This window comes from Saccopteryx bilineata, chromosome 1 (assembly GCF_036850765.1).
Source record: "Saccopteryx bilineata isolate mSacBil1 chromosome 1, mSacBil1_pri_phased_curated, whole genome shotgun sequence".
NCBI classification, from domain to species: Eukaryota; Metazoa; Chordata; class Mammalia; order Chiroptera; family Emballonuridae; genus Saccopteryx; species Saccopteryx bilineata.
Window position 1 is genome coordinate 259,009,020 of NC_089490.1, and position 19,811 is coordinate 259,028,830.

General features: G+C 43.8%; 1 pseudogene; it reads left to right on the forward strand.

The window, feature by feature from the left end:
- The first annotated feature begins 15,497 nt into the window (after positions 1–15,497).
- LOC136319500 (large ribosomal subunit protein eL21-like) lies at positions 15,498–19,341 on the forward strand (annotated as a pseudogene).
- The last annotated feature ends 470 nt before the right edge of the window (positions 19,342–19,811 follow it).

Here is a 19,811-nt window from a genome sequence, read left to right on the forward strand (position 1 = left end):
GAGGGCTCATGTACATCTGGGAGAAGAACACTCCGGGCAAGGAGATGAGCAAGGCACTGAGATGGGAGCATGCCTCGTGTGACCAACAAACATCAAGGGGCCAGGGTGGCCAAGAGCTGTGAGCCACAGGTGGGGCGACAGGAGGAACTGAGGCTGGGGCCAGATCAGGCTTTGCCATGTAGACCGAGGTAAGAACAATGGTAAATGGGGTCTATAATAGCAGCTTCCTTTTCAGGTTGTTGTTTGGGTAAATGAAATCACGAATGTCAGGGATGCGACATTCAACAAGCACTCAGTATGCACTCAGTCATTGCACCCACGGGAGAAGGATAATAAGAAAGCTCTGGGCCAATGAAAGACACCACAGTAAAACAATTTATGTCCTCGAGGAATTTAAAATCTACTAGGAGAAATAAAATGTGGATCCAAATATATGCCTGTGGTTGATAAAATAGGGCATGGGCCATGGGAAACTCAGTCTTCTGCATTTCAGAAATGAGTAACATGATATTTTTGTCCTTGAAGATCATCGTAAGGTCCATGAGGGCAGATGCGGACCATTCTTACAGCAATGTACATGAAGCCAAGCACAGTGAGTGCCCACACGTAGTAGGTACTAAATCAGTATAGGGTGGGGCAAAAGTAGATTTCCAGTTGTTCACATGGGAAATCATGAAACAATTAATAAATAACAAAAAACTCTGTATTTCACACACTCACAACCATAAACCTACTTTTGCCTTACCCTGTATTTGTTGAATGGTCCTACAGACTAATTTGATGAGAGTCACTGCACATGTGGAAACATTTTAAACTTTTTGGTACTGACAATATTAGTTTCCTAAACTTTCAGATACAAACAAAATGATTTTTTACATATTTACGGGGCCAATTCATTAAATGTTTAACTAGGTTACTGGGATTCTTGGAAACTGATGACAAAGGATGCAGTAAAGCAGTCATGAGGAAATGTCAGGAGCCCTCTGAGAGAGGATGGCAAGTTTCCTTATGAGACATATTCCTAATTATGCCCCATAGTCCCTAGCATTGGTGTTCTCATGCTTTGTTTTGGGCCCAGTTTTGTAGAGCAAAAGGACAGCAGGAGGCCCCAGAGGTCATTACAGCCACTTCTCACAAGCAGTATGTTTGTATTGTGAGAGTTATCTTTGTGAAGATATAGAAAACAAAAAACAAAAATTTGTCCTATCTAATTTTCCAGCATTGCCCTGGCTAAGAACCATTATTCCTAGTCCAGATGCAGAGCAGGGGATTAGTCTAGATGTGGCAACAGGTCACATGATGTCAGCAATCATCCAATAGAGATACTATTCAATTCATCTCCCTGTTGGTCAGGAGCAGCCACTGGGGGCTTCTCTGATATCCAGCAATGAAGGTCAGAGTATGGGGGTGGGCAGCTGAGGGTGAGACATGTCTTAGGTACTCACATAGCTGGTAGAAGAGTTCTTTCCAAGCGGGGGGAGAAATTAGAAGCTGATGAAGGAGGAGGAGACTAACCCAGCAAAGTCAGCATCAAACTGAGTTGCTAGGAAACAAGAAGATCTTGATACAGTGGAGTCCTGGGAATCAAGGCCAGGTGAAACAGGAAAAAAGTAGGAGAGGAATTAAAACATAAATGATTTCAGGAACATGCAAAGGAAATGTTTGAATTGTCAAGGTGCCAAGCTCATTTTTAAAAGCAATACCCACGAAATGAAATGAAATAGGGCATTTGGAAAGAGACGAAAAACTTGGACAACTGAAATGGTGAAAGGTCAGGTTAAGCTAGTAGTAGAGGGGTCTCCCATTGTACAAATGTGCCAACAATTGCCCTCCTTCTTCCCTGAGCAGCCTAGCCCCTCCCTCACACCCATGACTGGAAGTCCTGGTAGTACTGCCATGGAAATTTTTGTGATTAACCTTGGAGCCTTGTGAACCTCTGAGGTTGGTGCTCAGAAAGAAAAGGAGATATAACCAGCTAAGAGAAGCTGAAGCAAAAGACCAGACTGAACCTGAAATCCTACCCATAACACTCCCTGAACTTTTCTGCTCTGTGAACTAGACACTTACACTGCCAAAAATTCTACTGGTCAAAGATGCATACATATCATGGTATAGCCTCTTTTAAAAAGACAAAAAACTCATGGGGATGTAAAGTATAGCTATAGTAAAGGGGATATGGTTAATAATATTGTAATGACAAGGTATGGTGTCAAATGGGTACTAGACTTATCAAGGTGATCATTTTGTAAGTTGTATAAATGTTTAATCATTATGTTGCTGCCTGAAACCAATATCATATGTAAACTGTAACACAAAATATTTAAAAATTTATTAAAAATAAAAGACAAAAAACTCCCAGGGTGTTATCAGAGGTATTTGCTAGTCACTCGCACATTGGTATAAATTAATTTGTCCACTTTTCTTTTTAACATCTAGCTGAGATCATTTGCTCTAAGGGAAAGGGAGTTTTCATTAAGGATGAAAATTAATAAGTAACTATATTTTCTCATGTATTTTTTTAAACTTTATTTTCTTGCTACTTCTGAAAAGGATTTGAGACAGCAAATACTTTTGAATTTTGAGGATTTTATGGAATAAAATAGATTGATTCTGCTCTTCCCTCTCCCTCCCATACATACATACATATAAAATAGTGACACTATCTATAGTTGAAGGTATAATTGGACATGGTTGGGGGCAGAGAGGTTGGAAACTCAAATTGTAGTGATCCCTGATAACAATGAAATTAAATTGTTTCCTGCTAGTTAAACTACAAAATCCACACATGTTGGACTAGAACAGAGTGAATGATATTACATTAATTTTAAAGAATCGCTCCCAGGCCTACCAATTTTGGTTTTAATCTGATTAAAGCAATCACCACAGTTAGAACAAGAATGTGTCTGGCACAGGGCCAGGAAGTCCAGGCAGGGGAGAGTGAAAGAAGCAAGCCGTGAGTCCTGATTATGCATGCTGTGGCCGGAGGAGACAGTGGGGCTTAAAGATGGCCTGTGCCATCCTGTGACAGCTGACACCCTGATCTAAGTGAGGTCTACCACTAGCTTCTGATCCCGCTCCAGCTCCCTTGCAGATTTGCATCCAAGGAGAAAACACACGCATAGTAACATGCTTATCCAGGGGCTTGAGAGCCAGCAATGTTGGTGAGGAACCTACCATTCTGGTGGGTACGTCAAGCTGATATAAGGTTGTTCAACATGGGTCAGACCTGCGTTTCAATTATTTCTGGCTTTAAGGCCACCAGAGGCAGCATGCACAGGGTCTGATTATTATAAACTCTTAGAACACCCATAATAAAGAGAAAGGGGGGAGTGGATCCAATTTCTCCTTTTATCCCAGTCCCCATACCCTCCTCTGGACCACACAGATATCCTGTACCTAGGTCCCTTATTTGCCTTACAGTTCAGCTTCACTCTGGGTAAAATGACTTTAGAGAAATATCCCAAGCCCCCAGTCCTCCATTGTCCCTATAAGAAAAAATATTGTTAATTCCAATTGCTGATTCTCAAATGAATTTTGGACTAAGACCCAGGGATGACTTGGGAACATTTTGTTCCCGTAAATTAGTCTTTCTAGCCAGCGTCAGGGAGCTGGCTGGGAAATGCACTTTGTAAATCACTCCCAGTGGTTTGAAGAAGGATGGAGAATGTTCTAGAAGAGATGAGTCAGGCTAGGGGGTGTATAGTATGAAGGAGAAAAGGAACAGGGAGCTATGCAATATTCTGAAAATGGAATTTGTACCCAGCCAGAAATAACTGTCTGATCAGGTTTGGCTGAAGACTTTCTGAAATGATGGAGCAAATACTGAATAATAACAGAGAAATCCTTAAAAGCCTCTCTCTGGGAAGATTGCATTCTTCTTGGTGATAGGCGGTGGGTTTATAAGTAACATGTGCTTCTAGGCAATCTTGATAAGGCCTAGTCTACCCTCTGGAGCTGGAAATTGAAGTTTTGTATCTCCTAAGAATACAGCATCTGATGCAGCACCTCACCCAACTGCTCTTGCCCAGTGGCTGAGATGAGCGGGATGATGTCACACTGATTCTAACAAAACACAAGCACAAAGGTTGGTTTATTTCCAAGCCCCTAAATGGAAATGGTGGGCTAGAACGGAAATAACCCAATACTCCCAAGACTGCCTCTTACATTGCTGGTGTGTCAGTATAAGTGTGTTGGCAGGAGTGGGAAGCGCCTGGGATGAACCAGAAGCTGTAGAAAGAGACAAAAGTCAGAACATTGTAGTTGCTACAATCCTACCATCCTGAAATTAAGCATGTGGCTCCTTTCCAAGGGGATGACAATAGCAGTTTTGTCAGTGTTATGATTCTACGTATTAAACTCTTCATTCATTCATTCATTCTTTCACTCAACAAATATTTATTGGCTATCCATTTTGTTCCAGGCACGGCTGGTCTAGGAGAGGCAACAGAAGGTATACAGTGCAGTCTGTAGGAAGAGGGAGTGTGCCTGAGGGGTTGGAAGTACAAAGGACAAGCATAGCAGGGGAATGAAAATGAGAACTGGCCCCAGGCAGGTTTAGTCCCAGATGGTCAAGCACAGGGAAAAGAGCAGCACCTCTAAAAAGGAATTGGGCAGAAAGATAAAATCTGATTGGCTGGGGGAGAAAAGAACCCCACTCAAAACTGAACCTAAACAAGCCACACCAAATAAACAGACACACAGGTGACCATCCTGCAACATGCACGTGTGGGAGACCAGATGGTGGCCCACAGTGACAGGGGGCCGGAGCTTCCACATGGAGAACAGGATTAACTGGATGGGGCAGGACACACGGCTATGCTGACCGTGCATGTCAACACTGACTCACTCAGTGCCCCCTCCACTTGAGAGAGTTGCTGCAGCTTCTTAAATAATCTGACAGCTAAGAAGGCACTGGCAGGGCAGTCAGAGAGCAGGAGTGGCTGCTTTCAGTGTGGGGCGAGGGCTAGCATCTCAGCTCTGGGTTCACAGTTGAGTTTCTAGCAGAGCTCTGCCAATTTCTGGACCTCAGTGTCCTCATCTGTAAACCGGCGAGATAGTAGACCACACCTCTCAGAATGGCTTTCAAGCAAGGATTACATTACATTGCTGCACCAAACCTTGCACATATAAGCGATTTACATACATTAGCCAGCAACAAAGGAGGGTTGTTCCTGTTAGGTGTCTGGGGAGAGGGTGCTGCTCTGGGTGTCAACGGGATGCAGAGCTACAGTTTCTAAACCTGACAGAAACAAGCCAGGGAAGGGGACTGCATTCCCACCTCCAGGGCTCCTCATCTGCCCAAGCTACTTAAGCAAGACACAGGGATCATTTAGTCCAGGGTCATGTGAGCCCATTCCCCAGAGACCTATCCCTCCCCAGACCTCCCAACACACACCTGCACACAAGCTTCGAGGCTGCTGTGGATAGGAACTAAGGAAAGGGAAGAAGGACAGGAAAGCAGCCAGCAGGCCTCGTTCTGAAGAGAAAGGATTCTTCCGGGGGGGGGAGGGGATTTGGCCTGACAACACCTCTGCAAATCTAGCACACATCATAAAGTGAGGGCAAAGCTACCGAGGGCCTCCCGAGGTCTCTGAGAGAGGGGAAACTGAGGCTTGAGAATGAAAAGGCTTTCAGCCCCATTAAGTGGCCAGCCAGCTGGTTGGCCGACAGGAGCTGTATCCTGGCCAGACCACATCCAGAGTTCCCGTAAAGAGCCACAGCAGCAGGTCAGGAATTGTCCAGAATGCAGAATTAGGAATGGTCAGAGAGCCCATGGAAAGAAATGCAGAGGCTGGAAAGCATTCAGAGACGCAGGCCAGGAATGAGGAGAGGACAGAAAGGATGGTGTAATGACAGGGCCCGCAGTGAGCGGGCAAGGGTGGGCAAGGGCGAGGGCAGTGAGAGCTCCCAATCTGAATGAGAGGAACAGTCAAAACACCACCGGCACTAATGAAAGGGGTGTGTGTGACTGTGAATTAATTCATTTGAATAAAGTCTCCCTGAGGGTGTGGAAATTAGTGCCTAACAAAGGATGTCAGTGAGATGTGAGAACTAACTCAGGCATCTTGTTCATCATCTTGCTTACAGCCCCGGCCCCACCCCATTCCAGGGAATAGAGGCATCACCCCTTGAGTATTGCCAAGACCTGCCCAAGCAGAACCACTCGGGGGTTCTGTCTGGCTGCAGGTGGTGTTCGGATTCTCAAGGCCTTCCCAGGCACACCTGAGGTGAGGGCTGAGAACTGTCGATCCTTCCATGTGTATCATCTAAGAGTCGGAATACCCCAGTAGAATCAATTGGCCCAACTGCAGCTGGTGAAAAGGTCAAGGAAGTTAGATACCTAAAGGCGAAGGTAGGGTTATGAAAAGGAAATAAATAAGTGCTATGAAAAAAAAAAAAAAAAGTGCTATTGATGACACCTGATTGTGGTTTTTAATCATCTCTTATGAATTCCTAGTCTTTTCCTTAATCCAAAGGCTGTCAATCAAGGAAAGAATATGGACATAGAGATCCCTAAATAGAAACTTCTTTATCAGGATACAATGGTCAAAGAGAAACCCAGTATACCCTTCTTGCTTTATGCTCTGCCACCCCCACCACCCCACATCGACCCCAATCCTAGGCTATTTCTCATAGTCAGGGCCCTGCAGATGTAAGAAGGTTTTGAGGTAAAAAATAATGATATATTAGATTCTTCTAGACTGGCCTTAGACAGCTGACCTCTGCTGGGACCCCAGCCATTCTTGGGGAGGCAGAGCAAGGATGGGAGCCTAGGATACTCAAGAAGCACCCACAACAACTAATTAGCCACAGAACTTTTATGCCCGATTCTCTGCTTACAGTTAAAGAGGAGAAAGATCCCCAGATTGGTCAGTGATCCCTCACAGCTGTTCCCAACTGCTCTCCCCTTTCTCTTATTTGTGTAGCTTGGCACCATGGGAACATCTCAATTCCCTTCCCGTTCCCATGCAACTAGCCCTGGAGCTCTGCAGGCATGACACAACAGTTGCTTAACTCTAACACAGTGCAGTACGTGGGCATACGTGGACAATTCAGGGCTTTCAGGAACCAGATGATGCAGGTAGAAGAAGCAGCAAGGTGCATCTGGGAAGTGAGACCTTCCTAATACTCTTTTTACCATTACATCAAAATTTTCAGAAATAGTGGAGAGTTGATGGTACATTCAGAACTAATATGTTCTTAGAAATAGCTCTTCTATCTCACTCACCTTAAAGTAGAAGCTACAATCTGCAACCTGAAAAAAGATGTTCTTAAAAGCAGAATCCTTGTGGTAGGAAATGTAAGAAACTCTGGTTATTTTAAATGATTAAGACACTTCAAGGTCTTCTTAGGGAGATGCATTATCAGTAAATATTCTGGGCCAAGAACACTCTGCTGAGTCCCCCAATAGAAGATGACGCATGTCGGACGCCTACAACTGAGAGCAATAAAGTGTAAATAATTTAGAACTCCTTGATATTATCCTGCCTACTCACCTCGTACATCTTTAATAATTAAATCAGCCCAGTGTTTGAAGAAATTCTATGTAACTTGAATCATTTTCTCTCCTCGCCTGTCAAAAATAGAATAAAGCTTCCTGTTTGGAACTCGTCCTTCCCAAGTGAGGAGCATTCATTTGCAAGTAGACATTTTCCTGCTGTTGTCGGTTTCCATGGATATTTTCCGCACATGCTCAGTGAGCATCATGGTGCTGATCAGACCTCTCCTTAAGGTACTCACAACTATCATAAACTATTTTAGTGTTTTATGTCTATTGACACAATTCCCACAACAATCCTACTGCCTCCTATTATTTCTCTATTTTACAGATATAGAAAATGTCTAAATAACTTGAATGAAAATCTTCTTTCACACCTCTTTGCCCCCCAACACTGAGAGATCATTGCCTGCCATATTCACCATGGGAACAGGCTATATATAACTCACCTGGTGTTACCTGGGTTAATTTTGTGTAGAAAAAAATTGTCTTGTTTCAGAAGAGGCTGGTCCTTTAAATATCTGATTACTGAATCCTGCTAAATCATTTACACCCAGGAAGCCTTGTGGGAGGGGGAAAAAGAAGTGACAGGGTCATTGAAAATAGCTGAGGAATAGGGACATCAAATGCTTCCAATATATAATAAAAGACAGAGGGACACCAGCTGCAGGAGAAGATTTAGAGTTCTAGGAAGGGAACTGGAGCATGTTCATGCTTTGTAGAATGCAGTTTGCTTCAGAAATGGAAATTATTCCAGGAAGGTTTGAGAGAAGTCAGTGCAGTAGATGGAAAAGACAGTTGAGCAGAGACTCCAAGACCACAGAACACTGTGATACTAAGTAACTTAATAGCAAGGTGAGATTTACAGTAGTATTTATGCCCTGAGGCTTTGCCTCTTAATAATGGCTGAGAAGGTTGAACAAAGCAGAGGTGTTACATATTAAGGAAGTACATAGTATTACTATTTTACTGTACACTTTTAATTTTTTGTTTCATTTGCACACACTATTTATTTGTTTTTTTCAGTAATAGTTTAAATTCAATATTATTTTATATTAGTTTCAGTTGTACAACATAGTGGTTAGACAATCTTATACTTTACAAGGTGTTCCCCCTGATGTTTTCAGTACCCAACTGGCACCATACATAGTTATTACAATAAATATTATTGACTGTATTCCCTGTGCTGTACTTCACATCCCCATGACTATTCTGTAACTACCAATCTGTACTTCTCAATCCCTTCACCATTTTTACCCATCCCCCAACCCCCACCCCTCTGGCAACCATTGGTCTGTTCTCTGTATCTATGAGTTTGTTTGTTTTGTTTGTTTGTATTGCTCTTTAGAGTCCACATATAACTGAAATCATATGGATTTGTCTTTCTATGACTGATATATTTCACTTAGCACAATACCCTTTAGGTCCATCCATGCTGTTGTAAATGGTAAGATTTCATTCCTTTTTTATGGCCAAGTAATATTCCATTGTATATAGTATGTACCACAGCTTTTTAATCTACCTGTCTATTGATAGGTATTTGTTTTTTAAGAGAGATATAAAATAACAAAAAAGTGAAATGTGTAAGGTATGCAAATCCTATGTGTATAGCTTAATGAATTTATGTATATCTCAGCATAACCAACATCCACATATTCCTGTCCCACAGTCATGACCACGACCTCCATTATTGCCTGTGGTCCGCATTATTGTCCAAGGCCCCTGACTTCATGTTGAGTGTGTAGAATCAAAAAGTACAATGGAATCTCTTGAACCTTCTCTTTTTATTGTCCAGGGATGATGAGAAAAACAAAGGACTCATTTTGCTTTTAAGAATGATCAAACAGTTTTCAAAAGAAGGCTTATTAATAACCTTATTTCAGAAGAAATTAGAACATCCTCTCTGAATGCAAAGGTGTTGGCAGTGCTCATTTTATTGCAGGAGAGAGTTTTCCTCTGAAGCCTGGGTCCCTTTCTGCCCTCTGTGCCTCTGCAGCTTTCTCTTTCAGGCCGCAATGTCCTTGCACCTTGTCTGAGGTGTCTGACCTGAGCACGGACTCTGAGCTCGGCTCTGTGGCTGTGCATGCCAATCAACAGCCCACAAAACATCTCTGCCCTCCACTTTGGAAGGGACACCCTTGGTGGTGTTTTATTCCAGTTGATTCTTTTTGCATTTCAACTGAACATTGTGATATCACAGAAGGCCATCTAAACAATGCAAAAAGTGGCTGCTGCCTTTCCTCTCTCAGTCAGAGCCATGAAGGTGAGGGACAGGAACTGAGGGGTTTTTTAGGATGAATGTAAGGGTGCAAAGAACAGAATATTTCCAGGTTAGCATGGCTAAGTGTGGGGCTCGGCTGGGAGACTTCATATTGAACAATAATGGAGAAAGCATGTCAGGAACTTTGAACAAGAAGTATCTGTGGCCAACCTTCATGGACAATGGAGCTGGAGGCCAGTTCTGGACCCCAAGGCTCCATCGCCCCCACCCTAGGAGCGCTTCATGGCTCTTCACTCTACAGCTGTCTAGTCACTCATTAAGGACACCACCCTTCCCTTCTGTTTCCACTCCATTTTTCTCTGCATCTCTATTCACATAACCCTATAAGTTTCTGCACTTCCTAGTTAAATTTTGAAGGGATTTAACTGCCTGGGCTAATCACTTTTTTTAGGTTAGCCTGTGGGTCAGCTGTTCTTAGATCAATGTCTGCCAGATATTTCAGAGGTAACTGGGAGAAGCTGGGTTGTAGTATGTGACTTCAAAAGTGGCTGCCTGAGCCTGCCCCCTCACCAGATGCTGCTTTTTCTCCTAAATGAGTTTATAGGTGTGGCAGTCATCATGGTTGACATGGTTGATAAGAAAAAAAATAAAAAAGAAAGAGATGAATAGCAGTTGTGTTTATCTTTGAAGATTAATTCCAAAACATGGGTGCCGCGGGAAAGACAGCCGCTGTGAACTGGGGTGCGGTGAACCGATCTGTTCCTAACTCACAGGTAGATGTTGCCTGTCAACTTATGACTATATGATAGCAACTAAATTTTCAAACCACACTGGTGAATTTTCATTCTACATTTCCCATGTGGATTAATCAGCTATTTCTATAATAACCGTGCATGACAACTCCAACAACCTCAGTGACTTCAACGACAAATATTTCTTTCTCATTCATGCATCTGAGTAGTGCTCTGCTGGGCTCAGCTGAACTGAACGGAAGTCAGCTAGGCATGGTCCTAGGCTGCAGGTCAAAGTCAGGTTTGCTCCCTGTGTCTCTCACTTTGGGATCTAGGATGAAGAAGCTGCTGGGGGAGTGTGCCTCTCCTGGCGAACGGAAGAACTGCAAGAGATGGAGCCAAACTCTGCAAGCACAATGAAAACTTCCACTCATACTATGCCTGCCAGTATTTCATTGGCCAAGACAGATCACATGGCCAAGCTCAACATGGGCAGGGAAGTACACTCTTCCCTTGTGTCAATGTGGGGGAGAGGGAATTTTTGTTGAATGGTAATATAATTGACTAGACCATGTACTTCTCCCTACTGACCCGAATCATCTTATTGCCAAACAAAACAGTTGATGGCACAATGGCTGACACTGTAACCTCCTCGAAAGAAGCAACCACATCTCAACCTCTTTTGTGCCTAACTTCAAAGTATCTAACCCTAGTTACCACTCTCCAAAGGTGCTCAATAAAATGTCATTAATGGATCAAAATTATCAACGCTCTGGACTAGGATAAGCATCAATCAACATGTGACTCTGGTCAAGTCAATTAATATGTTCTTTGTTTAGAGGGTTGTGTATATATAAGATGAAGTGGCAAAATGTCATAGTTAAGAGCATGGGTTCTAAAGTCAAAAGACCTAGGTTCTAATCCTAATTTACAGCTAACTCCCTAGCTGTGTGAATTTGGGCAAGTTTCTTAGCCTCCTTGTCTCAGTTTTCTCATCTATCATGTGACAGTAATAATAATGACTCCGATAGGGTTATTCTGAGGGTTACACAGTTATTCATAGAAAGCCCGTCAAAGATGGCCTGACCCATGATAAGTATTTGAATTGTTGTAAACAAGCTTAAAAAATACATAAGTAATGCCTGCCTTTTAAGAGAGGCAGGATCATAAAGCAGAAAGAGCTGGAATTTAGAGTCAAAAAACTTTGGTTGATTCCTGCCTCCTCTAGTCACAACACCCATGACCTTGACTGAGTCCCAGTTTACTCACTTCTGAAATAATGGCTCCCTCCCCTGCCAGTGTGAGGATTAGGCAACATGTGTGAAGGCACATTTGCAAAGTGAAAACCATCAGAAAAATGTGAGCTACTTTTATCAAATTATTTCACTTTTTGCATTGCTTCTCTGATGACAATGAGTGGACGGTAAAGGATTTCTCTGCTGCACACTCCTAATTCCATTTTTAGAGTCGTGCCAATGACATACGCATTCCTCTGGAGCTCTTAGCTGCATACATCATCACCCTCTCTAACCCTGCAGACACCCAGCAAGCTGATCCTCACAGATGCCTAGAGACAGAAGTGTATTCCTTTTTCCTGAATGATCACTTGAATTTTTCATAATTCCACAACACTGACAATTGATAGCCTGAGATTGTTGCCAAGCCAAGTATTTATTTTGTGCTGCTGGGTTTTTTTTATTTGTTTGTTTGTTTGTTTTTTGAGACAGACAGAGAGAGAGAGACAGAGAGAGAGACAAGAAGGGAGAGAGATGAGAAGCATCAAATCTTTGTTGTGGTACCTTAGTTGTTCATTGATTGCTTTCTCATATGTGCCTTGACCAGGGGGCCTTCAGCAGACCAAGTGACCCCTTGCTCAAGCCAGCGACCTTGGGCTCAAGCCAGCAACCTTTGGGCTCAAGCTAGCGACCATGGGGTCATGTCTATGATCTCATGCTCAAGCCAGTGACCCTGTGCTCAAGCTGGTGAGCCTATGCTCAAGCTGGCTGAGCCATGCTCGAGTTGGCGACCTTGGTTTCAAACCTGGGTACTCTGCGTCCCAGTCCGATCTCTATCTGCTGTGCCACTGACTGGTCAGGCTGTGCTGTTGTTTGGCCTGTTCCTGTTGTCTTTGCTTTCTCTCCTCCCATCGCCTTGTGGACCCCTGTGTTTCCAGTGCAGTATTGCTAAATTCAATGGTCACTGCTTAGCAAATCTTACTCAGCCTACCAGCATATTGGATCTGCAGCTGATCACTGCCTCCCTCTTGAAGACTTTTTTCAACTGAACTGTGAGACACCAGCCACCTGTTCTCCTCCAGCCCTGGCTGCTCCTTCCTGAGCTCCTTTGCCACCCTCTAAACTAGAGGCTTGGTCTTCAGATCTCATAATCTCTTTGTACCCTCACTCCCTGGGTGATCTTGTTCAGCCTGGTGGCCTTAAATCCATCTTTTTGTTGACAACTCCAAAATTTAATTCTTTTTTTTTTTTTTTTTACAGAGGCAGAGATAGACAGGGACAGACAGACAGGAACAGAGAGAGATGAGAAGCATCAATCATCAGTTTCTCGTTGCGCGCTGCGACTTCTTAGTTGTTCATTGATTGCTTTCTCACATGTGCCTTGACCGTGGGCCTTCAGCAGACCGAGTAACCCCTTGCTGGAGCCAGCAACCTTGGGTCCAAGCTGGCGAGCTCTTTGCTCAAGCCAGATGAGCCCGCACGCGACCTCGGAGTCTCGAACCTGGGTACTTCCGCATCCCAGTCCGACGCTCTATCCACTGCGCCACCGCCTGGTCAGGCCCAAAATTTAATTCTTAAGCTTAGACCTCACCCCCCAAACATAGTCAGAAATCCAGCTGCCCACTTGGCACTTCCATTTGGATGGCTAATTGATGTCTCAAATGTGCTATGTCCAAAACTAGGCTCCTACTCTCCTGACCTTGACCTGTTTTTCTCTTTTCCCTGGTCTACCACTTCTCAGTAAACTGCGACTCCAGTCCTCTTTTTGCTCAGGACAAAAACACAGTACTCATCCTCACTCCCCTCTCTCACACCCCACATGCAATATATCAGTAATCCCCTACGGTCTGTCTTCAACTTACATCTAGAATCTGATTCCTTTTTTAAACTACCTCTTCCATTTGCACCCTCATCTGAACCAACACCATCTCCTGCCTGGAATGAAATGACTTCCTGTCTCTCCCCTTGGGCTACGCTTCTTCCTCTCCCAAGAAGCCGGGTCGTTTTAGAAGATGAGTCATGTTACGTCACTCTCTTGCTGAATGCCCTTCAATCACTTCCAGAATAAAACCCCAAATCCTTACTCTGACCTGTAAAGAACCTCTAAGTTCCAGCCCATTTATCTCTCTGGCTTCACATTCTCTCTCTTACTGGTGGCCTCCTCTGCCCCAGCTGCACTGGCCTGCTGGCTCCTCCGTGACACACCAGCTAGCTCTCAGCACAGAGCCTTCGCTCTTCCCATCAGGCACCATCTCTCTTTCAGAATGTTGTCAAGCAAAGAGAGGCGTTACCAATGTTGTGTCTCCAGAGATAACAATTTTTTTTAAAGAATTTTTTTTTTAGATTTTTATTAGAAAAAGAGAGGAGAGAGAGGGAAGGAAGAAAGAGATAGAACAAGAGGAGGAGCAGGAAGCATCAACTCCCATATGTGCCTTGACCAGGCAAGCCCAGGGTTTTGAACTGGTGACCTCAGCATTCCAGGTTGATGCTTTATCCATTGTGCCACCACAGGTCAGGCTCCAGAGATATGGTTTTTAAAGATTTTTTTAAAGATTTTATTTATTCATTATAGAGAGGAAAGAGAGAGAGAGAAAGGGGGGGGGGAGGAGCAGGAAGCATCAACTCCCATATGTGCCTTGACCAGGTAAGCCCAGGGTTTTGAACCGGCAACCTCAGCGTTTCCAGGTTGACACTTTATCCACTGTGCCACCACAGGTCAGGCCCAGAGATATGGTTTTTAAAGTTAATATTTTCTCCTCTGTGCCTTTTAAAGTTTTCTATTTATTTTCGATGGCTACTGTACATTTATTTTGTAATCAGAAAAAAACATGATTTAAATCAATGTCAAGATCATAAAGGATTCTGCTGTGGTTAAATGCTATTGCTTAACTAATTACACTGTAAAAAGTCTGCCTTGTCAGTGCAGAGCCCTCCCACAGCCCAGACAGCGGAGCCACCGGTGCACCCACGCCAAGCCCTCTGGCCTCCTCTGGGTCTCATCCCCTAAAACTCTTTGCTTCTCTCACAACAGCCCTCCCCATTAATGAGCTTCACACCAGGATGCTGATAACTGATCTCCAGGTGAAGATTCTGACTCACCAGATTAAAACGAAATGAGATACTTTTTAATATGTAATCTAGCATGATGAGTAAATTGATATTTTTCCCTTGTGAGTGGCATTACCTGTCATTCTAAAAATTAATCTTATTTAACAGATGCTTAAAATATGGAGCAGTAGCACAGCTCCTCAGCCCAAGCGTTAATGATTTTAATGTGTGAGTAGGGGGTGATGTTTGATTCTTTCAATGCTATTTTCCTTTCAACTTTCTGTTCTCGGTTGTTACAGAGATTTACCTCCTGGTTTTACATTTCTCTCTGTGAAGTGAAGAAAAGGCTATTGGCCCATTTAAACTTAATATGAACAACCAAAAAAATCCTTAGCTATAATAAATGATAAAGGTCAGAGTAACATGATTGAGGGGTCTCCCTAAGGTTTAGTAGGTGGGTGTTAAGAGCATATAAAAGGTGGCTCCAGCCTGACCTGTGGTGGCGCAGTGGATTAAGCGTCGACCTGGAAATGCTGAGGTCACCGGTTCGAAACCCTGGGCTTGCCTGGTCAAGGCACATATGGGAGTTGATGCTTCCAGCTCCAACTCTCTCCTCTCTCTCTCTCTCTCTTCTCTCTCTCTCTCTCTCTCTCTCTCTCTCTCTCTCCCTTTCTCTCTCCTCTCTAAAATGAATAAAAAAATAAAAGTTAAAAAAAAAAGGTGGCTCCAATCTCCTTTCAGCCATAACTTCCATCTTCCAGTAATTTGCCAAAGTGACCAACAGAAAGGGACAGAGAAGAAGCACCGCTATCTGCTCTCTGGGCCTTTTAGAAAACATGGCGCTGTTCCTTTGGCCACATACGTGCGAATCTACAAGAAAGGTGATGTTGTGGACATCAAGGGGATGCACATTGTTCAAATGGGAGTGCCCCACTATGTTCCCATGGCAAACTGGGGGACCCCGCAATGTCACCCAGCATGCGGTGGGCACTGCTGTGACCAAGCACGTTAAGGGCAAGATTCTTGCCAAGAGAATTAAAGTACGTATTGAGCGTATCAAGCACTCTAAGAGCTGAGATAGCTTCCTGACACGCGAAGGGAAATGATCAGAAAGAGGAGAAAGCCAAAGGGAAAGCTACCTGGGTCCAACTGAAGCGTCAGCCTGCTCCGCCCAGAGAAGCTCTTTGTGAGAACCAGCGGGAAGGAGTCTGAGCGGCTGGCACCCCTCCCTGTGAGTTCATGGCATCAGTGTAAAAAACAGGCTCAGGGACATGGACAAGAGTGTGGTGGTTACCAGGGGAGGGGAAGGGAGGAGAAGGAGGGGGTGGGAGGAAGGGAAGGGCCCCAAGAAAGTCAGATAGAAGGTGATAGAAGACAATTTGACTTTGGGTGATGGGTATGCAACATAATCAAATGTCAAAATGACCTGGAGATGTTTTCTCTGAATCTATGTACCCTAATTAATGTCAACCTGTTAAAATTAATTGTCTAAAAAATAATAATAAAAAAGTAAAATAAAAGACATCTGTCCTGTTAAAAAAAAAATGACTCCTATTTTTTGGAAGAAAGATGATTTGGTGTGCCAGTTGTCACAGCATTGGTAACAGCACTAGTTTCAACTTCACTTAAAAATTCACATGTTTCCTGAAAGATAATTAGACAAAGAATTGTGGCATGAGGTGAGAGACGGAGTGGGAAGATCTATTTATTAAAGATTTTGTTATGTGTTTTAAACCTCTTAAGTATGGCTTTCAGGCCTTCACAGAGATCTGAAACTGAAATCTGCTTGTTAACATCAGTGCTCTTTATACTGCTGTGCGGTTAGTTCTGTTCCTTGGAGCGACCTGCAGACTCTCTGTACAGCAGTGGTCCCCAACCTTTTCTGGGCCACGGACCGGTTTAATGTCAGAAAATATTTTCACAGACCGGCCTTTAGGGTGGGACGAATAAATGTATCACGTGACTGAGACAAGCGTCAAGAGTGAGTCTTAGATGGATGTAATAGAGGGAATCTGGTCATTTAAAAAAAATAAAACATCGTTCAGACTTAAATATAAATAAAACGGAAATAATGTAAGTTATTTATTCTTTCTCTGCGGACCGGTACCAAATGGCCCACGGACTGGTACGGGTCCGCGGCCCCAGGGTTGGGGACCACTGCTGTAGAGGATCAGACTGTACCTCAGGCCATGTCCTGTGTTTGCACTTGTGCCTGACACCATATAGCCCCATCCAAGGCCTAGGAGCCTATGACATGGGGATGGCAGAACTTTTGACAGGGTTGGTATTACTTAGCTGTCCTGTGCTTAGAAATGTAAGCACATCATGGGACTAGCCCTGTAGTTTCCAGAACTCTTTCGGACTTCACCAAAACTTACTGATTCTGCTTAAGATAAAGATATGGCTTGTCTTCTCTTCTGCAGAGAGTTTGACCTCTCAGCCACTGCAGGTAGCTCAAAACCTCTGCTTTCTCTTTCCAGAAATGGTGTGTGCTCCCACCTTCCCCACCATAATTCCAACCAACTGTACCGAAATGGCCTGTCCAACAGCACAGGGACTGTGTCTGTCTGGTGTGTTGTTGTAACCCAGCGCCCCAGTACAGTTTGGTGCATGAAAATGCTTGGTAAATATTTGTTCAATAAATAGATAGGCCAATTAACAGGTGAACACTGTCACATCCCTCTGCAAGTCCCAACGAATGCTTTCTTCAACTTCCCCTCCAGATGGCCAGCAGCTCTGCCCTGTGTTCATACACGGCCCACTGGAGGAGGAGGCTGGAACCTGCCAACTGCCTACGAGCTTCTCCTCACCGTGGGCTTGGGCTCTGCATTTGCAAAAATACTGTATTTTTCGCTCCATAAGACTCGCCTGACCATAAGACACACCTAGGGTTTTTTTTTTTTAAAGAATATTCTCAACTAAATGGTGTATTAAAATATTTAATAAAATACCGTATTTTTCACTCCATAAGATACATGGGCATTTTCCCCTCCACTTTGGGGGAGGGGGGGGAGTGTGTCTTATGGAGCAAAAAATACGGTAACTCTGATCCTGTCATTCCTGCCCAGGCCTTGGAAACTCTGTGTTGTAGTTCCTGATGAAACTAAAACACAAGCCAGGACTTTGTAATCATGTAAGCAATATGCTAATTGAGTAACGATTCAAACTGTCCTGGGCCTGTACCCCAGCACTGCCAGCTAAGTCCTTACGGTTGGTCCTTTTCATTACCACAGGTGACTGCATGAAGATGGGGCGGTCCCTTGGCTGGCGTGAGGTAGAGCCACCCAAGATGCTTCATGTCCTACTCTCTGTTATTTGCCCCTATTCCCAGCTAGACTCTTAATGTGTTCCTGAATTTTCATTGCATCCGAGAGATGGGGGTCTCCCCTCTGGTATTCAGTGTGTAACCAAGACCTCACTTTGAGCATGGTTTCAAAGCGGTGGATGCTCCAGTTGTCGTCACATTGACAGAGTGGTCTTAACAGACTGCTCATTTCAACAGCATCCGTTACTCCTGTGAGTGCCCCTTGGGCACTTGGTTATGACTTGTGGTAGCTTGTGGAGTACTTTGTTAGCCAAACAGTCTTGAGTTGGATACTTTGTTTTTACAATTAATAATCAGTAAAGGATTTTATTTAGCACTAAGTAGGAAACACTTTCACTATTTATATACAGAACAATAGCATCACAATAACATCAATAATAATAGCCAGTATTATATAGCACTTCCTATGTGCCAGATACTGTTCTAAGTATTTTACATATTAACACACTTACTTCTCATAACAATTCTAAGTGATAGGTATTATTGTAATCATCCCCATTTAAATGAACGAACAAAGGCAACAAGAGGTAAGGAACTTGCCCAACACATCTAGTAAGAGGCAAAGTTAGGATATAAACCCAGACAACCTTAGTCTGGTCCAAGCTGAGGACTGGGGCTGTCTGGAGCACTCGGAAAAGGAATCATTACTCCAGCACTACCTACTCATCCCAGCTTATAAAAATAAATATTTACCCAATAATAAGGCAGGTTTATGAGCTGCATTTAATACTGTAATGAAAAAGTCTACCATTGTGTGTGAGAGGAGGTGAGAAGGAGGAGAGTGAGGTTGCCATGGGCACGCTGGGCACTTCTGGACCTTTATGATTATGAACAATAATTAGATGTAATGCTTTATGGTCGTGAAGCACCTTGTGGGCTCCTGATAATTGTAAAGTGTTTGGCAATTAATTCACCTTCCCTGAGATACAGGTTGGTGTAATTAACCCCACCAGGAGAAACAGCCCTAGGTAACGGGAGTCACATGGGAAGAGCCACCCTGCTTTGCAATAGCAGTCCTTGCCTCAGACCACTTCAGTCACAACTCTCTGACACAGCTCCCTGAGGCTCTTTGCTCGGAGGGCGGGGCGGGGCTGGGAGAGAGCTGGGAGAGAGCTGGCCTGCGCTGTGAGGAAGTGGTGGGACCCGAGCCAGGCAGCCAGCCCTCAGGGCTTCCTTGCATCTGGTGTGGACACGCAGCCCTGCCCAGCTGTGACAGGAGGAATGCAGAGAGCCACCTGGGGAAGGGACAGGTGGAGATATGCTGCTTGGCTGTAATCAGCTAAACCTTCGTGAAATCAATGCTTTTGCTCTCTCTTCCCGAGCATCTGGAATCTGGGGCTGGTCCTTAGTCTGCCAGCTTCTCCATATATTGTCACATGACACAAACATGCTCTTAGGCACTCCAGAAAGCTGAAAGAGGCTGGATAGTCTTAATGTGAAGTGCCATTTCTTATCCATGTGTGATAGTTGAATATATTATACAAAATATGTACATATTTGCAAGTAAGTCCCTGAAACGAGCGGGCCATATGCTTTAGTTCTGTCATGTCAGTCAAAAACTAGAATCCATTTTCTCTAGAGGAAAACAAAGTGTAACTCATGAAAATTTCAGCCAACACCCCCTTTTGTTGCAACTTGAATTTCCATGGACTAATTCAAACATTCTATTTTCTTGGTTGAAGGCTATTTGCATTCTGTATGCTGATGGATTCTGATGAGGGAATATGTGGATTCTTGCCATCGACAAACCTCA